This window comes from Urocitellus parryii, chromosome 1, assembly GCF_045843805.1.
Source record: "Urocitellus parryii isolate mUroPar1 chromosome 1, mUroPar1.hap1, whole genome shotgun sequence".
Classification (NCBI taxonomy): domain Eukaryota; kingdom Metazoa; phylum Chordata; class Mammalia; order Rodentia; family Sciuridae; genus Urocitellus; species Urocitellus parryii.
The window spans coordinates 151,540,532-151,563,147 of record NC_135531.1 but is presented as its reverse complement, the minus strand read 5'-3'; positions in this window follow the sequence as shown (position 1 = coordinate 151,563,147).

Genomic DNA, 22,616 nt, shown 5'->3' with positions numbered 1-22,616 from the left:
TTCTTCCTCTAACTTCTTCTTGTCAGGTATTTTAGTCACAGTGCCTGAAAAACTAACACATTGTATATATTCAAGCAGTATACAAGTAAATTGCAATTGCACTCAATTTACATAGTGATGTTTTAACATTGTTGTTACTCTGTTGTTGTTAGTACTGTGCTACTATTTGTATTATACCTTTTTACTCTGCTGTTTCATGATGGCTCCATTTCTCTTCAGCCTATTAGGTGTTGAAAGTTGTCATATATCTAAAAAGCTTAGAGAATATAATTCAGCTGGAATCATGTGATTGGAGTCCTTTTATTTCTCTGGCCTACAGAATTATTAGTTATAATTAGGTACTTAAGTGCCATTTTATATTCTGCAAAGTTTTCGAAACTATCTTCTTATGTCTCACATTACTCTCTAACAAGAGCAAATTTCATTATATTAAACACAAGAAATCAAGGAAGCACACTAAAAATAAACTGAGTAACACATGTAGAAGTAAAATAGAAATCACAAGTATATTAAGGAGGTGATAAATTACAACAACAATAGTTTGGCTTCTGCATGACTACCACAAAGAAAAGCCTTCCTGCTTTCATCTCAAGAAGGGTATCAGTTTGTATTGCCCTACAGTAAAATCATAAGGATGACTTGAAAAAATGAAGAAGAAGAACTGTGAGAACACAGAAAATGAGAAGCAGATTAAGGATTTTGGTAGTATTTACTTTTGATGAGACACAATTAACACTCTAAGGAAACCTATGAGTTTAAGTGGATTTGATTGGGTTACTCAAAAGCAATGAAAATCAGCATATGTGAAGTTGTTTACACTTTTTTTTTACACTTGTTTACACTTGGTAGAGCCAGTGCAATTTGGAAAGAATGTGTCACAAAGCTTGCAGTAGCTGTACAAATTATTGGTCTTATCTCCCCATTATATCATTCCTTGGCTTAGTAACATGTTTTATTTGTGGGTTCCATGAAACTCGATTGGGTGAAATAAAATGCAGTCATCTGGTACCTGTCATCTTGAATGCACACTCAGAGATAAAATATAGGAAACTGTTTCTCACCAATAACATCATGAGTAAGAGTTTTCATTTACTCTGTGGCACTTGTGAAATAACTAGACACACACACACACACACACACACATGCAAACACACACACACATAATGTATAGGACATCATTGTGAAATAACAATATATGTGTATATATATAGATAGATATAGTAGTGATCTCTCCATATATATATATATATATATATATATATATATATATACATATATATATAGTTCAAACTCTTTGTTTGAACTATATATATATATGTATATATATATACACACACACACACACACACACTATATATATATATATAGTGTGTGTGTGTGTGTGTGTGTGTGTGTGTGTATCATTGCCATTTTCACTTTATATCTGGGCAGATCTGTGAAACCCACACTAAGAGCACCACTCTACATCATGTAAACGATGTCTGATTTTTTCCCATTGGCAGGAGGGGTTGATCTATACTCTCCTAAGTCCAAGTCCAGGTGTCAGCCAGAGAAATAATGAGGTAAATTTGATCTCAAGCAATATCCAACACAAACAAGTTACTTTACCAGATGATAGGGGAGAGTTGTAAATGTCTCTTACAAGCAATAAAAAAAGTGTTTTTTTTTCTCCCATAGCTTTCAAACCCTATCAACAATAATGCATTCTAGGAACGTTTCCATCTATTGCTGATCAGGAATTCCTGATGAGGAATTTCCTCATGACTTTCTCTTTATAGTTTAATCCAAAAGACAGTTGTTAACTGACTTGTTATTTTACACATAACTCAGCATCACAAATATGCCCTTATCTGAATTCTGGGATTTTCATACTATGACAAAGTCAAAAACACGTAAAAATTTTCTTCACCTTTCCCCTTACTATACTCTACATTTTCTGAATGCAGGTAGCACTATTTGTATGATGTATCTGCCATCTATCATATTTTGTGCATCATTCTGATTATTGTTGATATTTAGATGAAGTATTTTTAAGGTTTCACATCTTCATTTTCTTTATTTGTACAATGTGACTAAGAGCATATACTTAAAATGTTGAGGTGTGGATTAATGATCTAATACTACACTTTATTGTAAAGTGCTAAATGAGGACTGGATGCCCAGCAAGACACCAATGGATAAATACACACTGGTGTTATGATGGGGGACACATTTTCTCCTAGAGCATGCAAATTTATTGATAATGCATTGAAAATAGTAAACAAATCATGTACCTAATAATATAAACTAGAAAGTATATTTAAGAATATATTCAAAATATTTAAATCTTTGTTTATGTCAGTTTGAGATCCTCTGGTTTTTATATATCTTGTAATCCAATAATAACAGCTACACACTAAACAAATTTACACATTCATGTAAGCTCTATTGAAAAGTATATTTGTAGAAAGTATCATTTACAATACTGTCATGATTCAATTTAAAATACACTAATAATTACACTGAAAAGTTTTATGTTACACAATTCATTAAGTGATTAAATAAAGCAAATATGATAAATATAACTGCCATATCCTTTGATTAACAAACATTTAAATTATAAAATTTGAATTTACTTGATAAATATAAAACTGTTATTAGAGAAAAACAATACTAAAAGTATCTAAATTATATCTGGGTGCAATAAATTATCTCTGAGCAATACTTAAATGGAAATCTATTAATTTTATTCACTCATTCATTCACTTAGTGTTCATTCATTCATTTGCGTGTCATCAACGTGTTCCTAGCACTTATATGAATACAAAATACTATTTTGTGTTTGAATGAATGCTGAATGACAACATTTTTTATCTTTGTAGTGATGAGACCACAGTAAGTAATCTCTCAATTCCATAATTTGAAAATATTAGGACAGTAAAATATTTAAAATATACCCTCAATGATGTAATGTAATAAAAACAGAAATCCTTTTCTGCTCCTGTACTGACTCTCAAGAAACATACATTTAATTTCACAAGGAATTTTATGAGTTTGCCTTCTCTAGTGAGACAGACAGAGGCAGAACTAAGTTTAATGCTTGGATTAATACAATTTTCAGCTCTAGAGCAAAAGGGATCATAATCATCATTGTTGCCATTAAAATACTCAGTTATGTACTATTCATTCCTGAGTGCCAAATCCTTTCCAGGTGGTTTACATAAGTAAGCTCATTAATCCTCACAGCAAGCTTCTAATATTGGAGGACCAACTTTGAATTTTAAAATGTGGGTGCAGCATGAGAAATCACTTGTCCAATACTACACACTGTTGGTGACAATCAGGATTCTAAACAAAATCAATTTGAAAGATCATGCTCATTCTATTTGTCAATCTCTAATATTGATCACAGATGAGCTTGTAATACTAAAGCCTTGCTTTGCATTTTGTGATACCGAGCTCTATGTTTCTCTGAAAATAAGTTTCGTTATTTCCATTCCAGAATACAAACTCAGAGAAGACTCTGAACACATTTATAAACCTTTTCTGCAGTTTGACCTGCGTGAAAAGAAAATTTCTTCATTGAGAAATATTAGAAAGATAGAAATATTAGAATGAAAAGTTACAATAGGGAGAAGGAACTCTTTGTTTGAACTAAATTTCATATTCACTCATCTCTTTTTAAAAATAACCTCATGTACTTCCAAATTTATTAAGTGTTTAATATTTCAGTACACAGAGTTATAAAAACAGTCTATATCTTCCTCCTCAAGCCAGGTAGGCCATGATTGTTAACATATGGTGTTTGATTTAGAGTGTGATCCCCTTCCATTAATTCCTTCTTCCTTTACAACCTTTCTAAGCTTTGAAAACATGTATAAGAAAATGTGTTTTTTACTCTATAAAACTAAATATCCTCATTTGTCTTGTTCTCTGAAGATTCAATCAGCAGAACCTCCTCTATACTAGGCTTAAAAATAGAAAGTTGAAGAAAAGAAAGAACTTTCATAGTTCAATTAACCCATAACCCCCATCAAAGTCCCTTTTCCAAATTAGAACTTGAATGATGTGTCCCAACTCTAAGTCAGTTTACACAGCCACCTGCGTCTCTGATTTCCTCTTCTAGGAGTCTTTGAACCACGTCTTGCTTATCAGATTCTGACAGCTTTTCAATGCTTAGTAATAGAAAACTGTCCATGAGTTTTAAAGGATCACTGGAGCTATATGAATAACTTCAGTAGTATAAATTTATTTACTGATTTATTATGCTATCTTAGGTATTTACAGTTTTTGTTAATGAGATAGTTCTGGTGCAATTTTTTACAATAAATATATTCTTGTTAACCAATTTACATACATGTTTACTTTCACCATATATATTTTTTCAATTTATTTGATGTTTTTTGTTGTATATGATGTCTATTCTGTAAAGGCTCTTCATAATCATCAACATATTTTTATTTAACATATTTCAAATTCCTTTTTTTTTTTTTTTTGGTACTGGATTTTGAACCAAGGGGGACTTAACCACTAAGCCCTTTATATATATATTTTGACATATGATCTCACTACTTTGCTTGGGTCCTTTCTCTATTGCTGAGTCTGGCTTTGAACTAACAATCCTGTCTCAGTCTCCTGAGCCACTGGAATTGCAGGCATGTGCCACTGCACCCAGCTCTAGTTTCTAAGTACATTTTTCCTCATGTACATAGTCATCTGAATGACACTTTATTGTCAAGTAAATGTCTAGAATTGTAAGTCAATTTCCTTTCATGTAATACACAATGACATTAGTTTCACCTGAGTGACAATTAATTATAAATAAAATTACTGAACTATAGATCATATTTTTCCATACAATTTTTGTGACTTTTGTTCAAATATCATAGCAATTTATAGACTTCTCATCTGCTGAATATCACTTGGTTGACATTCTATGGTAGACAGATACTGAGGTGAATCTTAATGATCTCTGGTTCCTTTTGTTCATACCATGAAAATACTGTCCCCCTTGAGTGCAGTTGGGATCTAAGGCTTACTAACAAGTGATGTGCACAAAAGTGGTTACTCCATGTGATGCTAAGTTACATAAGAATTCTCTCTCCCTCTCTCTCTCCTTCTCCTCTTCCTCCTCATCCCTGTCCTTCTTCGCTCTCTCCTTGTCTCCCTCTGTTGCTGCTCTAAAGAATCAAGTTGTCTTGAATCCTACACCCAAATGGAAATTTATTCTGCCCACACATTTTTATTGTATATGATGTCTATTCTGTAAAGGCTCTTCATAATCAATAGTTTAACATAATTCAATTTCTTTTTTTTTTTTTTTGGTATTGAATTTTGAACCCAGGGGTACTTAACCACTAAGACCTTTTCATATATAGATATTTGTTGTTGTTGTTGTTGTTAATGAGATTCACATTTAACCTAGGAACTTGGAGGTGCACCCTTCTCCAGTCACTTTTCCAGATAGAATCCTGGCCTGGTCAATTCCTGTATTATAGAGGATGCAGTTATGATCTGCCTGGACTCCTGATCTAGAGAAATTGTGAGGGTATGGATGTATAACATTTTCATCCACTGTGTTTATAGTGATTTGTAGCACAACATAAAATCATTCTTTTTTTTTTTATTTTACTTTTCCTATTTCCAGGCATTAATACTTTGTCTATTATTACCAACCTTTTGCAGCTAGAGATTTCCAGAATATTCTGTCTCTCCATTACAATTGAACATCTTAGATCACTACTTGAGAAAAAATGTTTACCATGTATAAAGATTGTTGAAAGAGTAAAAATTATCCTATAACTAGTGACAGAGGAGCAGAAATCTGAATATACTATTTGATCTTAGGAATTCAGACTTGAAAACATTGTTTTCTATAGTCTAGAATTTTTGTGCTACCAGAGTTAGAATTTTTCTTTTTCAATGCATAGAGCCATTTAGTACAGCTATAGTTTTTCATGGTACCAGTAACAACATGACTAGTAGTAAATTTGGGGGGCTAAACATCAATCATTGTATTCTATTATAATAACTATTTGTGAGGGAAGGCAGGAAGAGAGGGGCACTTGTTTGAAGTCTCGGGATCTCAACTGGATCTGTATTCATTTGTTTAATTTCTCTAGATTTAATTCTCCCTTTAACATAGCCTTGAACTGAGGTGGGAAATAACTGAAAATAATCTGAAGGCAGTTTAAGAGGTAGTCAGCTGTAAGATGTCAGACTTGATGTGTCCCATTAGGTGTAGCTGTAGGATATTAAACAAAATTTTGGGATACAATATCAAGTGAAGATAAACACTCCTGATTCTTTAAGATAAGAAGGAACTATTGTTCTCCAGGGGACAGCTCAACATTGGGGACTCTGGTAGTATGAACTTTTCATCATGTTACATTCACAAAAGGAAACGGGAATTCATATTTACTAAGCTAACTACTCTATGTCCAACACTGTGTTGGGCCTTCACATACTAACATGATTATCAGAGGTACCACAGTAGACCTGAACAAATACAATTAAAAAGTCAAAGACTTTCATTTTCAGCTGTGATATGCAAATATTTGGAAGCCACCAATCTCCTCTTAACACCAAGGAAAAGTTGAACAAATTGAAAATCAATGACATATTTTAATGACTCAACAAAGAACAAATGATCATCCTGAAACCCAGAATGACAGATGAATTCAGAGTTACAACTAAGATTTGTTTATCAAGATCTACTGAAGCCATAAACTGGTAGAAACAGTGACATGATAAATTTGACAATGTTTTATAGGCTAAGTCCAAAATAGTCTGAAAATGAGATATGCAGGGACCTACAATTTAGGAGAGTTCTCACAAATTCCTGAGTTTACCACAATGCAAACTCTAGGTTCTCAAAATGAAGAGTCAGGAAAGATGGCCTGTGACTTGGGTACAAGGAGAGCAAAATAATCATTTAGAAATATGCTCAGAGCCTCCTATATAGCAGGCTTAATCTTTACTAGGAAGATTTTCATACAGTACTATCTGACCTTGAGGAGGGGAGTTTCCTCCAAACAGCCCCTGCTATCCTTTCACCTAAGTGAAGAAAATAAGCCAAAGAATTACTTGTGAAGGCCACACAATGTCAACTAAATGACAGCAATGCAATCATAAGATTAGAGAATATATTCCCTCCTCTACTCTTCATTACCATGGAAAAGACATTGGATCAGTAGCCCAAAAGACCTGGAAGACATAATGTCTAGGGAAGAGTCCTTAGGGAAGTCTAAAGACAGGAGGAGGAACAAACATAGAATAAAACTAGTGGAATCTGAAGTCTCTGGCGCCCACAACAAATACAGAACCCAGTCAAACTCCCAGCCAAGCTAACTTAAACATTGCAGAAAAGAGGTCTATTTCCTTTAGTTCCTATTATCAGATATATTTTATCAGGCTTTCAACAACAAACACGATAAAAAGTTATATTAGAAGAAAGAAAATGCCATCCAGAAATACAAAGCAAGCCTTGGAACTAGACTCAATTATGACACAAAATTGGAATTATCAGATTGGAAGTTTGAAATAATGATAATGACCCTATTAACGACTCTGATGGAAAAAGATACACAGCATATGATATTAGATGGGAAATGCAAGCAGGGAGAGTCAAACTCTAAGAAAGAGAAAAGGCAATTACTTTTGGGCTACCAAACTGCCAAAAACATTGTAAAAGAAATGAAGAAAGTCCTGAAGAGGATCAATCAATCGTAGAATTGGGCATGTAGGAAGAAAGAATACTAAAGTAAGCTACTGAATATAGGTCATGAACACATCCAGTGGAAACTGAAATGCAAAGAGACAAAGGGATTGAAAAACCAAGTATAACATCCAACATAATATCAATTTCAAACTGTGCAATATACACGTAATAGGATAGCAGAAGAAAGAGAAGGAAGAAATAGTTCAAAATAACAATAACTAAGACCTTTCCAAAAATAGAAAAACATAAAACCATAGAGCCAAGGGGTGGGTTATACTCAGTGGTAGAGTGCTTGCCTTGCACTTGTGAGGTACTGGATTTGGTCCTCAGCACCACATTTAAAAAAATAAATAAATAAAATAAATAAATAAAGAGATTGGGTCCATCTTTAAATAAATAAAGATACAATGTCCATTAAAAAAAAAGAAAGAAATAAGAAAGAAAGAAAGAAAGAAAGAAAGAAAGAAAGAAAGGAAGGAAGGAAGGAAGGAAGGAAGGAAGGAAGGAAGAAAGAAAGGAAGGAAGGAAGGAAGGAAGGAAGGAAGGAAGGAAGGAAGGAAGGAAGGAAGGAAGAAAGAAAGAAAGAGAAAGAAAGAAAGAAACTTAAAAAAAAAAAAAACAGAGCCAAGAAACACAGAACAACAAAAAGCAAAGTGGCCAAATGACATGTCAGGACACATTATAAACTGCAGAAAACAAAGACAGAAAAGGAATCTTGGAAGAAGTCAAAGTAAAACAAGAATTAGAAGGCAGATAGGCAAGAGTTGATTCCCAGAATGGAGGGATTCAAATGTTAATGCCTTCAGAATTCTTCCTCCACTGTTATCAAGATAACTTGCCCCTGCACCAACCTCTTGCTAAGGTAACCTATCCCAGGGATTGTCCCTCCCTATAGGGAGTTGTAAATCATGCCCCCTTCCTGCCCAGATCACTCTACCTAAGCCCCTCCAGCCCATCTGCTTCTCACCTGTTGGCCATCTCAACACGTATTTCCTGGGTCTTGCTGGTCATGTATACAGGAAGGAGACATAAAGGGTAAGAGAGCAGGAGAACAAGGAAAGCCTAGGAACTATAAAAAGTCAGTTCTTGGGATACCAAGATACCATCTATGGCCTCCTTCTACCTCCTGGGAGAAGTCTATGTTCCCCCTTTTTAAATAAAGCCTGCTTTATATGATTGCCTGGGCGTGCTTCTCGAATGTTGTACTTCAATATGTGAGAAAGCAGAACTTGTCACCAATAACTGGTGGTATCAAAAGGATCAAAACAATTTACCTATGATACTGCCAGTTATTGGTGATGAGTCCTGCTTCCTCACATGTTGAAGTTTGAACATTAGAGAAGAACACTGAGGCAAGCATAGACAGGGCAGTTTATTTAAAAAGGGGTAACAAAGACTTCTCCCTCGAGGGAGAAAGGGGCCATAACTGGTATCCTGATATCCCTAGAAGCCAGGTATTCTGCCCTTTTTATATGTTCAAGGCTTCTTTTGTTCTCCTGCCTTTTCCCCCTTATCTTTCTGCTTCCTGAATTTGTGACTAGGCCCAGGAATGCTCAGTGGGAGGGCCCAAAGGTGGGAAACAGGTGGGCCGAAGGGGAAGGGCAGGATGGTGCAACCCAGGACACATTAATTGACAAACTTGTAGCTCTCTGTAGGGAAGAGCAATTCCTGGGACAGGTTACTTTAACAACAGGTTGGAGCAAGGGTAGATTCTTGATAAGGGTGGAGGAAGGGCTCTGAAGGAATTAACATTTCAATCCCACAGAGGACAGTCTTCAACTTGACAGACTCACTCAAAATTTGCCTCCTGAATCTCAGGATGACCCTGACAGCCAAGCATGCTTCCAAATAACACCTGAATGTTATTAAAACTGTGATCCTGCCCAAGGTAAAAAAAAAAAAAAAAAAAAAAAAAAAATTGCCTCCTGGATCCAATCTGACTAGATTTACCTATCTATACTGTCTGCCTGTTTAATTCTGGCTTCACCTATAGAGAAACAATTAAGAATGACAGTGGAATTCTTGTTATAAACTATACAAGCTCTAGATAAGGGAGTGAATTGCAAGAAGTATTCAAAAAATGCACAAACTTTGAATTCTACACCCTGTGAAATTATCCTTCTAAAAGTAAAGCTGAATAATGATCTTAATCAGAACTAAGAAAATTACCAATAAGAAATGTTAAAAGAAGGGATTACAGAAGACAGGGATACATGTCTGAACTTGGATCTACTTGAAGGACAGGAATGAGTGAAGAAAAAAAAGAATAAAAATATTTAAATTTTTATTTTTTAACTTAGAATTGTTTTATATGTGTTTTTTTGTTTTTGTTTTTGTTTTATTTTGTTTGTTTGTTTGTTTTTGGTACTGGGGATTCAACCTGGGGACTCTTTATCACTCAGCTATTTCTCCAGTCCTTTTTATTCTTTATTTTAGGGCATTGCCTTGCTAAATTGGCCAGGCTGGCCTTGAACCTGTGATCCTACTGCTTCACCCGGGAATGTTGGGATTACATGTGTGCATTACCATTCCAGACCAAGAAAAAATTTCTTAAAAGTATTAAATATGAACAATGTACACAATGACTACAGCACGAAGAAAAGTGAAATGAATTACAGCAAGATCTTATGGAATGGAAATAATTTTTAAATTTCTTTTATTACCAGTAAAACAACAGATAATTTGAAAAGGACTTTGATTAGTTAAAAATGTTTATCACTGATTATTTTAAAGAAATATCATTGATATGCAAATAAGGGATATAAAATGAAATTCTACAACATGCTCAGATATAAAATAGAAAAATGAGAAATAAGACAAGTACAATGAATAGAAAGCTCTTACAGAAGAGATGTGAAGTAACACAAACATACCAAAAATCATGTGATTATTGTGAATGACTCAGTAAGCTAATTTAAGGCAGAGATTCTGAGAGCAAACCAGTGAAACACAAAATTATATGGATGAACTTTAAATGCTTATCATTAAGTGAAAAAAAAAAGCTAATTTGAAAACATTACATAAGACTGCAGTTGCAAGATTATAGAAACAGTAAAATAACACTTGTTTACAGGGGATATGATAATATGTCACAAACAATGAATCTTAAGTAACTTAAAAAAAAAAATCACTTAGGACATCAGGGTTCCCAAGAATTAATGTAGACTGTAACAACAACAACAACAACAACAAAATCTAACTCTACTAAAAATCCATGTGAGTAGGCTGGGTAACTTGGTGACTTAAGTAATGTGGTATTAATGGAACTTGTATAATTAAGTGCAAAATAATTGGATGAGTATTTCACTCTAGTTGATAATATGTTTCTAGTGGGCTAGGGCTTTGCAATTTTGATATTCTAGAAAGGAATACTAAAGGAACAATTAAGTAAACAGATGCAGGAGGTAGAAGCAAGGTTCCTCCATGAAGTTGAAGATTAGAGATAAGAGGCTCAAAGAGTCACATGGTAACAGATTAGAATTGGAACTGTCATTAGGAACTCATACTTGGCTTAATATAAAGTTGGTTCCAAGTAGAAATATTTACAGATATACAGATACACACACACACACACACACAAACAAACACACACATACAGAGGTTAATATGTGCACTTATACTTTTCTGCCCATTCACTAAGCATGCAAAGATTTAATGATGTTCCACTAGCTACAAGCATGGCCTGAGTCCAAATTTTGATTTCTAATACCATCATCAATAAAAGCAACAAGAACTCCTGAAAGAAATGATTGATTTTACGAGGCAGGAGAAAATATAAACAATAGTCCTTGTGTGGAAAATACCAAAAGGAAGAAGAAAGAAAACCTATGAGAGTATGTCATTGGATACAGGAGCCAAATAAAAACTCTCAATGGCCAAAGATGGGTTAATTTATGCAGCAAATTTTAACTCAAAGGATGACATAGTAGCAATAAGTTCATACTGACATTATTATTATTAATAATTATTATTATTTTACAGAAGACTATCAAACATGCATCATGATTGCAAATACTTGGTAAAGGTACAGTCTGGTCAAGAAGTGGAGCACATGTTAAGTGCTGGATGTTCATAGTAACTTCTTTTGAAAGACTACAATATGAAAAAAATGAAAACAGTAGTATTATGGTAAAGAAACCTGACAAGGTTTTCAAGATGATTAAGGTCAACACCAACACTCATAAATCACATTGATGACATGAAATCTTAATGTCAAGGGATGAAAGTGATGCTTTATAGTACACAAGCCAAAACTTATAATGCCAATATAATAATGAAAAAAGTCAGAAAAATCTCAATAAAGGAACAATTTACAAAATACATGATCAATACTCAAAACCATCAAGTTGATCAAAAACAAAAAGGTCTGAGAAAATGTCACAGCCAAGAGAAATGTAGAGAGATAATAGGGCAATCTGTAAAGGCTCCCAGAAAAGGAAGAGAACAGTAGGCAAAAACTAAGAAAATCTAAATAAATTATGGGCTTTAGATAGTATATATTGATACTAGGTCATTAATTATAACTAATGAACTACATTAAAATAAAAAAAAATTATAATTGGAGGATCTTGTTGAAGAATATATGAGAACTTCTCTACTGTTACCATAAATTTTCTGTAAGTCTAAGACTATTCTTTTAAAATGTAATTTTTATAAAAAGGTCATATGTTAATTTAAAACTCAGGAAATATATTTGCCTTTTTTAGGTTATAAGGTAAATGGAGATTTTGTGCAGCAAAATTGTTACGTGATTACTTTCAGTATTCATAAAGGGTAAGTTAAAATCCTTGCTCTAGTGCTTGCAAGATATATTAGCTTCAGTGTCTATACTAGTTATATGTAATATTCATTTAACAATAACCCCCTACATTTGAATGGTTCAGAGAAGAATTTGCCATTGAAACTTTAAGGGGAAGACATTTCCTTTTACAAAATATTAGATTGGTTAATTTAAAGTTCCCAAGGAGAAGCTGATAGTCTGGATACATGGGGATATGTATTCAATGTGTGTGATTGGAAAGCAGCAGAATTCTAGAAATGGAACTCCAGAGCATTTGGCATCAACAGTTTGTTCATCCCAGTTCTGAGAATGGCCAACTAAGAACTAGCATGGCTACTGTATTATCAGGAGAACTGGATTTATGAAGTACATTAGATGGATGTGAACCATTAAAATCACCCAGTTGACTTCTCTTGTGTTATACTGGGTTCCTCAGGCTAACTTTTGATTACATTCAGCATTTCCATGTATATTTATACAACAAAATTGCACTGACGTGAACAATTGGAATATACGCCTCCCATTGTTCTAAAATAGTCTCATTAAAATGTAAAGATCAGGTGTTTGATTTTTATGAACCTATTCTGAGCTTAGTAGACCTGTTTCATCCTTGAAGTGGATCCACTTACAGTGTTTAAGGACTTCTAAATGATATTCAACCCAAAGCATACACTTTTCTTCAAGCTTTCACCCCATTCTTTAATCCATCAAATTAAGAAGCATTTTTTAATACATTTAAACATGTAACTAAGCTACTTATATTGTAAGTATAAACATCAATATTAGTGTTATTAATATCAGGGACAAGATAATATCAGTAAGCCAAAATTATAATATCAGTGTTGCTTCATTTATTAAAGGAATATTATGAGATGAATATCCCAATTGACTCAAGGACATAAAATTAAAAAAAAATAATGAGTAGGAGACTAGGTACGAATATATTAGAATAGGGGAAAGTGGAAAGCTCTTTACTTTGTAAAGAAAAAAAATTTCTAGACTAATGTACATTAGGTTAAGTCTTTGTCCATTAATTTGAGTTTAAATATGAAGATAGATAAGCAGTGCTCATTGGCATTCAGCTACATGATGATTTTATCTGGGCAGAACATCTATTTCAAAAAGCAAAATTCTCTTTGAACATCAATGAAAACCAAATATTCTGTATATATGCATGTGGGTATATGTGTGTTTATTAAAAGCACTATATGTCAGTTGATGGATTTGAGTCCTCTTTTTATTTTATTAAAAAATGGTAATAAACTAAAGGGGAAAAACAGATGGGAGAACAACATTCATGGAATGACTATTCTAAGCAGTCTGGTGCCATAGTTAAAAGCAAAAGCTTTGTAGCCAGATGTGTATAAATTGAAGCCCAGGCTATTCTTAATAGTTGGTAATCTTGGGCAAAATTTCTAATTTCTTGAGGTTTCTAATTATTTTTTATAAAATACAGAAAATAATAGTGCAATTATGACTTATCTTACCATTAAATTACTTGCTATAATATTTATATTTTTATTTCCTTTTTTATTATGATAATTATAACTATATCAATTATTCTGTGCCATAAACACAAGATTTGATTTATGAATTGGTTAGAGAATGTACTCAAAACAGAACTCCTTTATCTGTAGAGGAAATGTTCAAGACACTGAGTAGATGCCTGAAACTTCATATAGTACCAAGCATTTCTTAATCCATTTGAACATGTAATTGAACCACTTATATTGTAAGCATAAACACTGTTATTAATATCAGTGACAGGATAATATCAGTAAGCCAAAATTATAATATCAGTGTTGTTTCATTTATTAAAGGAATATTATGAGATGAATGTCCCAATTGACTCAAGGACATAAAACAAAAAATATAATTTTTTATAAATTCAAATATATATATATATATATATATATATATAAATTTATAAATAAAGCACAGGAAGAAATTAACAATAATCAATAATAAAATGGAATAATTATAAAAAATATGGTAACATTATGTGGTTTATCTAAAAATATCTTCCTGTATTCTATGCATCCTTCTTGTGATCATGTGAGATGATATAATGCCCACCTGATAAGACAAACTGAGGTAGATGCTTTAGGTTTGTGATGTTGTGTTTGTCTACTACATAATGGTTAATTGAACAAAAATACTGTGGTACCTCAACAGATGATTTCATAAGCATGATAGCTTCTAAGTAATAAAGGAGAGGCTTGTATATAGATGTGGATACATTAGACTAAGGGAAAATCCACATCCCAGATAAGACAGAGAGAAAAGGAAGGTGATTTCATCATGCTATTAAGAAAAAAACATACAATTTAAAACTTAGGAAATGTTTATTTCTGGAATTTTCCATGTAATATTTCTGCACCAATAACAAATAAAAAGTCAAATAACAAATAAGGAGGAGCTACTATATCAAATAGTGATTCTATTTAGCTAGAAAGTCAACCAATTACTTTATGAATCTACATGGGAAACCAATCAAGTCCCTGATTTTTATCATTTTTTCCATACAGAAGTCAAAACTGCAATAGAATGATTGTGACATAAAACATGAAAGTGTGAGTTGTATTTTCGAGACTATGTCCACTAACTCTTTAATTTCTCTTACATTTTCAGTCTGTCTTGCAGTTTATCTAGTGCCATATTACTAAATGTAGCCAATGGCCTGAGAGCAGAAATGACATATCTGTAACGTTGGGACTGTAACATTTGACGGTATATATGCCTTGTTTTTCTTTCTTTTCCTGTCTTAGAAATATTGATGATTACAGAGTCCACACAAAGACTGGGTTTTCTGTGACAATGATGCTGAGATCCAGCTTAGTGAAAAGGATGTTTCTGTGCAGTCTACACATGGGTGGGAAGAAAAGGAATGGAAAATGGGTTAAGCAGAGACAGACTGAAGCTAAGATTCTGGCACTTAGTAAACCTTTCTGGTAGATGGAAGAGATTTAAAAATATATGGCATATTCATTCATTTCACATTATACCAAAAGAATAGTACTTCAATCTTTAGAAGACACAACCTTCCTTGAAGGGACATATGGGAAGGGTATCACCACACCTACCACCTTCCAGAACCACAGCTAAAAGATGCACAGAGGCTACAGTGGATTAGGACTAAGCCACTGAGATTCCAGGACTTTTGTATTGGTTAAACTGCTTTGATATGCTCCTAATAAAAGTATAATTTATAATGTATTTCCCTTCTGAATGAATTCTAATATGTACAGAGTCATTTTTAAAATTGAGTCAGTTTTATTTGGGTCTATTCTTGCAAGAACACATTAAATAAAATATTGTTAAAGAAAGATAAAAAAGCTGTTAGCATCTGAATTTTATCATAGCTAAAGCTCAAGCCGAGACTTCTCACAAAGATGTATTTTCCCAGGGTAGATCTTTTATTTGGTATGGCAAAAGAAATGACTACTGCTTAACAAAAATCACACTATTATCATACAATAACTAATGGCTATTCAGTTTGCCTGTGTAATAGAATTCAGTTTCTAGTTTAAACAATACAGAGCTGTAGGATTAAGAACATTCATGTGCATTAAAAATAGCTAAAACAGATATTGGAAGGTAAATCCATTCAAATTGAGTACTGTTAGCAGATCTCCAATTACTGGTAGTTAGATGCTGGCTTTAGTTGTTAACTAAGCAACAGTAGTATGAGATGATTTCAATCTAAAATGGCCACATAGCCAGAGTGCCCAGTGTGGATAACATTTCCCAAAACAATAAGAAGAAATTTGGGGTGCAGTGACTTTTAAACAATGGCTAAATAAGGTTATGATAAAATAAATCAGAGAAGTGAGATGGTTTAATGGCTTTTTAATGAGCCTAATGTTTTCCATTTTAATGAGCCCTCTTACATCAGCTTTAATCATTTTATGAGAATGAGAAATGATTGAGAAATGGCTTGCATTAATTCAATTTTCCATTCGGTCTTCCCACAAGCCATTATGGCACAGTGGCTAATGGGAGTCAACTTGGATAAGTGGGAACTTAGATAAAAGGACAAGTCTCAGCTAAATTTAGCTAGACACTTGATATGTTACCTGGTGATAAGGTTATACTTCCTCATTTTTCAAACTGAGCATACCAAATGCCTGCATGGTGTTTTAACACTATATGCCACAAGCAAAAATTAATTAGGATAGTTGAAATGATCTATTATTTGTTCTAATGAATTCTACAGAATTGTGTTAAAATACCTACTTTTTTGTTATTAGTGGTATATTAAGATTTAAAAATAACCAAGCTCTGTAATAAATACTTTTGAGAAAAAAAATGGTGCTTACAATCACATTAAGCCTTTGTATTATAGAACATAGGACATGATTTCTCTACTATCTATATCAATGGTATGGAAATTCTTTAGCTATATGAAATTATATATGCAGAAAACCCTGAATCCCTACGAATATTCATGAAGAAGTAGTCAGTAAATACAAAATATAAAATTAAAAATGATGGCAGGCTATTCCATGAGGACATCCCACCCAATAGAAGTCTGGACTCTAAAAATTCTGACTGTTCTGGGCAGCAGTCTCTACTGGTAGACTAGAGCAACAGATGTGTCTAGAACCTAGAGGTTGCCGCCATCATTACTACCCCAACTGCCAGAATAGATTCTCTGCATTCATATCACTTAATACAATTTTTTTTACATGATATGAGATTACAGTAGGTTCTTTCTGAAGATTTCTTCCTAGGCTAGATAAAAGACAACTGCAAAGATAGGCATTGCAACCTAGTTCATTGGAGGCCGATTCTCCTCCCACACAAATTCATGAGGCAGAAAATACAGCCAGAGACAGGAAAAGAGATGATTTAGAAACTTGGAAAAAAAACTGATGGATAGACAGATTATAGGATGCAGATGAATAGCAAAAGGTTAATATATAGCAATTTTAAGAGGCAAACTTTCAAAAATCTAAAGAAAAAAAAAACTTTATCAACTGAATTCGAATGGAGTGTACCAGCACCATTATGTAATAGATATCGTGTTCAGCCCTATACGATGAAGCAAAATGGAAGGAACATAGAACTAATACTTTTTAAAATCTATTAAGTGATAATTATTTACTTTATCTTTTCCAAAAGCATTTGCCTTCAATGATTTAACAATTTTGTTGAGAGACAAAATTGCTCTAGTCTTCTAAAAGCAAAAAAAAAAAAAAAAAAAGAAGATATAACGTAATATCTTCTAAACTCTCATAAAAATAAAAATAGAGAGACTATGTTCAAGGCAGGTAATACATATATATTTGTGGAAATGTAAGTAAAAGTTCTCTGGGTACATAATAAAATGCAAGAGAAAATAAAGATAATAAAGCTATAATAAAAATTATTTTAAAAAATATTTAGAAATATTTGTTATATCTTACCTCCTATGTACATCCCTATCTTCACATATGTGTTAAATGTTTATTCTAGTAGCCAGCTACATATTTAGAGTCACAGCAAAGACAAGTAAGAAAAAACAAAACGAAACAATCAAATGAAAAAAAAAAATGAAGGCAATGAAGACAAATAGCAAGGCAAAGAAATTGCAAAGCATCTGAGAAAAGTTGGCAAAATACTGCAATAGAAGACTTTCTTTTCCAAATGCAAAATGTTTGCATCATTAAAAAATTAATCAATAAAAGTATTCCCTTCCCATTCTCCTCAACAATAATTCCAAATATTTATTACTCTTTATAGCCCACAGCTTTTTCAGTTGCAATCTAGAATTTGCCCTCTATTTCACATGAAAATTCACCCTAAAATGTTGCATGCTACTACTTTGCTCTAGTCTTCTAAAAGTTCCTTTCAATGTTTCAATCCCATCCACTCCTTTTTCCCTTAGGACTCATTATTCTGTGCCTCCTGCATTGCCTCCTAAAAACAGTGCCTATAAACAAACTTAACTGCTTGCATTCATTCTCCACTTTCCCATTTCCATCACTCAGTACCAGTTTTCTCCTCAGTTCTTAAAATTTGACTTCACTGACCAAAGGTTTTTGAAAATAGAATCATTAAATCTTCGACTCTGCTCTCAAATACCAAGTTCAGTAGCAATTGTTTCATATTTCTCCCATGGGGCTTACTTGACACATCTAGGCAATGTCTATAACACCCATCTCTAGTTGCTTAGTAAGCTTGAACTGTCCTGGGTTTCCTCATTGACATTAGTATTTTTTCATTGCTTTCCTGACTTCTCTTCAGTTCCTTTTCCTGTCTACCACCACTTGACACTGTTTTTATTTGCTGTGATTTCATACTCCATATTGTTGTTCTTAATAAAGACTTACTGAATGATTCTGATTCCATATATAAGTTCTATATTCTCAGCTGCTTCTTTTCCTGAACTTTTTATATTTAATTGCTATTTCACCTCTGTTCCTGACTTACAGAGATGATTCATTTATTCCATGTCACAAACAAAAGTCACCACCTATTTCTACATCCTCTTCCTTCTTCATTCATGTTTGCATCAGTGCCACAAATGAACATACAAGTCATCTCTCTGCATCCTTTCCACATTGTTTAGTCCACAAGTCCAATAGAGTTGTCTAATAAATACTTTTTAATATTTTTTTTAGTTGCAGTTTGACACAATACTTTTATTTATTTATTTTTATGTGGTGCTGAGGATTGAACCCAGTGCCTCGCATGTGCTAGTTGAGCACTCCACCGAGCCACAACACCAGCCCCTAAATATTTTCAAATCCATCTTTTCCATCCCCACAACCCTGTTATATTCTATTTCCTCATTACTTCTCTCACTGTCACACAAAAAGATTCCAAAAGTTAACAGTGAATAATTTCATTTATAGTTGTCTATCCTACTCTATAGGCAACAGAATATATGAAACATAGTAAGTGTAAATAACAAATTCTTTTTAACTGTGTAAAAATTGTTTACTACAAGTTTAAATTTTATAAAATCTGAATTCTTATTAAGTATTAAAATAAATGAGGCATTTATATTTTAAAACTCTGCTCTTTTAATTAATAAGCTTTTTAAGGAACATTTTTGAAATTAAGATCTATGAATATTAGTGATCTGAAATAAATTAATATACATTTTTTAAAAATGTTAAAAAATTAAATAAACTTGAGAAATAACCAGATAAATGAGATTTCTTTCCTACAAAACTTAGTAGAAACTTTATTATGCTAACATGTATTAAGACTTCTAAGAGGAATATATCATCTTTAGTATTTCATAAGTATATTTCACCAAGGAGTCTCTTTATGATAGTATAGTTATTAACAAAAAAATAACACCTTTTAAAATTTTTAAAAACTGAAGTGTTTATAAAAACAAATTATGCTTACATATAAACAATATGAAATTTTAGGTTGTATAAATCAAAATTAATTTTATATTATTAGGTTATTTGCTGGAAACAAGTTTCCAGTCTTTTCTAAATATACTGATTTATGAATAGCAAATTAAGACACAGAGTATGGAGAGAAATTGAGTTTGAAATCATTTTGCATGTAAAGTGTGATTCCCTTTGGAATTTATTTAAATCCTTCTGAGATATGCATCCATAATATTGCTAAGAAATACAGGATTAGGCAGGAATAAATTAGCAAGATGATTAATTAAACCAGAAATATTTATCATTATTAAAAAGTGATATCTCAAGGAATCTAAAAACCTATCTTATTGGACTCGCTAAATCTAGACCAAATTCAATATACTTTGTATATTAAACTCTAGTTTCTTTGTAAAATACAGGAACAGGAGTTTAAAAAAGTATATGATGTGGTTTAGAAAATGGCATGTGTGGATTTCTGAATTCATGTTTAATCTCTCATTTTGTCCTTCATTTTACAGAAACAAAATGATTGTGTGAAGTCTCCAGGAGTCTTTGAAAGGTGCAGAAAATTATCAGATAAGTGAGTCTGGTTTGCTTGATGTTCCTGTAGATATCATCTGAACCTACACTTCTGAATGTTTCCTATCATTTTGATAAAGATTGAGAACAGTCCAGGTGACTACATATACATTATTCCTTTACATCCAGATAACTTTGTTTGAAAGATAGAGACCTGTTGATTTTCTTTTGGAACAAATCAGGCCCAAACTATACATCAAAAAGTATAGAATTAGTAATAATGCAATGGTAGGAACATCTCAACCCTTCAAAAAAAATTACATGCAAAAAATTCCTTAAAGGTCAAAATTTTCATGGTAAAAGTATATTGATGACTTTTACTATAAAAAATTCCAAACATGTGTAATAATAGAAATGGTATAATAAACTCCCAAGTACCCACCTGAAAAAACTTGTGGTAAATTTTATTTCAAGAATGTCTCTGGTCCTTTCTGTAATCTGAATTTTCTGGGGTAAATATAACACATTTTATCAATTTACCTGTAAATATTTTAAGCCCATTTCTAAAGAACAGAATAATTTTATAAATGTAAACAATACATTAAGTGCTTCATATCTGTGAATTCCACATTGCTAGGTTCAGAGATACAAGATGGCAACCAATCATTGATGGGAAATATTTAAAAAATAAAAAGTGTCTGTACTAAACTTTTTAAAAATATTTTTTTTTAGTTGCAGATGGACACAATACCTTTATCTTACTTACTTTTATGTAGTGCTGAGGATAAAACCCCAGTGCCTCACATGTGCAAGGCAAGCACTCTGCCACTGAGCCACAATCCCAGCCACATGTCTGAACTAAACTTGTAGAGGTTTTCTTGTCATTAATCCCTAAACAATACATTGTAACAACTATTTGCATAGCATTTGCATAGTGTTAAGTATTTTAAGTAGTGTGGAGAGGCATTAATGAATACAATAGAATATGTATAGTTATATGCAAATACTACTTTTTTTCATTTTATATAAAGAACTTGACTATCTGTAGATTTTGGTAATGTCAGGGGGTCTGGGAAGCAATCCCTTAAGAATACACAGGGAAGACTTTACTACTGCCCCACTTTAAAAAAAATAAATAAATAAACATAAAGATTCCTCACTATCATGAAATACGAAACAAGTGTTCAGATTTCATGATTATATTACAAATGCATATATTTAATATTATAGTTTGCTTAGATTTGAATTTTAAAAGTCCATAAATTGCAAATGGCTAATGTGTCCCTTAATTACTTTGTTTCTTTACCAGTGTTCTTTTTCACTAAAGCCTCCACAATAAACTGAGGAGGATTGGGATGAAAGCCATTTATAAAGATGGGGAGAACTGAGAACAGAAAGCCATTATTTGGTATCCAACTTCACCATCTGCTTAAGCACTCATCTTGCTGTGCTAATTCTGTGATTATAAGAGCAAGGAAGAAGAGAACTGGAAAAAGGGTGTTGGGATAGGGGGAGGCAGAGCTGTGGAGCAGCTGAATTTTATTTGTTTATGCTGTTCGGAGGACTCAAGGTATGTATTTCCCAGGAATCAAGAAGACCATGTAGGAGGAGCAGAACTAAAGTTCCTCAGTCATTGTTTTGCATGAAATGGTTACCCACTGGGACAGAGAGCTCTATTGGCAAGAAAGCTAGAGAGATGGTTCCTTATGAAGGTATGGAGCTCCTGCTGGAGCTGAGGGAAGTATATGGAATTCCACCATGACCCTTCTACATTTCTAATCTATGCACGACTAGAGCAAATCAGGAGCCTGGCCTTTCAACTGGGAAGGGAGGAAGAAGTGGTGGACCACACTACAGTCAGACAGATCATACATTTGTCTCTTTCCCTCTCCTTTCTCAGGCTGCAAGCACATTAGAATAGGGAGATCTTGAAGAGAAAGGAGGAGTGTTTCTGGAGCAGAAGACATCTCCCTCTTTCCCCACCCTCCAACACTCCAGCAGGACATGGCTCTCAGCTCAAGTCCATGTGCAGAGGTGATATTCAAATGAGATGATACAAAAAAAGTCTTATAATGAAGTGGATTTTAAATAACCAGAGTGAATGAAAAGTTGTGAAATCTGTCAGAGATGTCAATAAGAACATTTTGACAGATTGCAGTCGAAGGCAGTGATTGTAGAAACACAAACTGCTTCATGTTTACACCCCCACTGAGTTGAGACTACTCAATAAACCAGTTTGATGTGAATTTCATACCACATGGTCCCTAAACACAAGTTAATTCCT